Raw genomic sequence first — 1,892 nt, 5'->3', positions numbered from 1 at the left:
TCAAAGATCGATGAAACCTCAGAAATGACCTGATGGCTCAGTGTCCCTAGGGGAATTTGCTGCAAGTGAAATATTCCAGACCCCTTCTCCGAAGATTCTGAATCTAAGTCGGGGATGAGTCCGCAAAGATTTACTTTTCTATAACCACATCAGGTGAGCCCAGTGAGAAACTTCAGGAAAATCTTGGATAAACATTAACCTAGTCCAATTGCCTTATTTTATTTATTTATTAAAAATGTTTTTCATTTAATATTTTTTTCTTCAGGTCAGATGGGTAATGTGCGAGTTTGAGGGTGGCACGTCTCACACACGTGCGTGAACACCCACTCATCTACGCTCATGAACTACAAAAGGTTCGATTGCCTTATTTTGTAGATGAAGAAAGTCACTTGAGATGTGAAGCTACTTAATTTACTGCTCTGTTGGTACCATTGGTACTAGGACTAAATTTGGGTCTCTAAACTCATAATCAAGTGGACTGATTCCTAAACTTTAACCACAGGCCCCAGAAATGCAGGTGTAGTGAGCATTATTAAAGGTTAAATAAATAACAGGAGTCACACATGCAGTATTTATCAACAAGCACAGCAATGACCTTTTGATTGAAAGTGGATCTGTTATTAGGCCTCCACTTGCCAGCTAGCCTAGCTCAGCTAGGGGCACCAGAAGTCAGTTCAGGCCTAAAAGTAATCAAACTGAAGACTGGATGAAACTTATAATGAAATCTTCAAACAGAACCTTCCCCAGAAGTCACCATTTCCAGACTAGTCTGGGTTGGAAATACCAGCTTCAGGTTTTTAGAGTAAACATGTAAACCATGTCCTCTGTAGAAATGGACCTAAAACAGGCCTGATCTTTGGACCTCCTAAGGGATGCTATGTGTTTGGACAAGGTCGTGGATTTATCCAATCAAATGCTTACTTGAGTGGTTTTAGAGCAGTTCCTTGTATGTGGTGAAAAGGCAGACTGAACAAGAATCTCCAGATCAGAAATATGGGGAGGGGTCAGGAGAGTATAGTAAATTCCCTCCCAATACACACTAGTACCATGTGGATGGCAGCTGTGAGCTCCTTGCATTTAGGGAAATGGTCACTTGGTGTGTGATACAGTACCTGCACCTCCATGCAAGACTGTAGACATGGGGAGCCTTTACTTCCATCTGGGAGCATGCTATGTTGCCTCTGTCAATAACTATCTCTATAAATTTTAAAATTTCGGTTCAGATATAACTTTTGCATCCTTTATCTGTGGCTGTTGGTGTCTTTCCATTAATCATGTCCCATGGCCCTGTTGTGATAACAATGCACCCACAGTCCTCAGTTCATGTAAGCACATACAATGAATAGTAATGAAGATGATGGTTTGGACATGCCACTTCTATTTCTGCAAGCCTCCATAAATCCAAGGCAAGGTTCTAAGGTGCTGCTGGTGCCCCATAGAATTCTCTTCTGAACCCAGTTCTTCAGCCTCCATATCTTTTTAGTCTTTGTTTCATCATCCTCTGCCCTCTTGATGTTGTTAGTCTATTTAACAGACATCTATTCTTTAGGCATCTAAGCCTCCATTCCATCTGGAAAGCTGTCTATACTTTTGTGAAGACCTGGATGATCCCTGTCCACTGCCCATGGTCAAGGGTGAGGGGCGGCTCAGCAGGCACATCCCTGCTCTTACCTGCTGCCTCCCTTCCCTGCTTGTTGGTTAATTGTGCTCAGTGCCCTTTGAGGTAGGGCTCCAGCATGCCCCGATGTCCGCAATTCTCTCTCAACCAAGACTTCAGCACAGCACAAGGAGTGTTTTGGTTTTTTTGTTTGTTTTTGAGATGGAGTTTCGCTCTTGATGCCTAGGCTGGAGTGCAATGGCACAATCTCAGCTTATTGCAACCTCTGCCTCCT

General features: G+C 43.0%; 1 pseudogene; it reads right to left on the bottom strand.

Moving 5' to 3' along the window:
* Positions 1-264: 264 nt before the first annotated feature.
* Positions 265-356, bottom strand: LOC116269343 (annotated as a pseudogene).
* Positions 357-1,892: the final 1,536 nt, after the last annotated feature.

Source organism: Papio anubis, chromosome 10 (genome assembly GCF_008728515.1).
Source record: "Papio anubis isolate 15944 chromosome 10, Panubis1.0, whole genome shotgun sequence".
Taxonomy (NCBI): Eukaryota; Metazoa; Chordata; class Mammalia; order Primates; family Cercopithecidae; genus Papio; species Papio anubis.
This window is presented reverse-complemented; position numbering and strand designations above follow the sequence as displayed.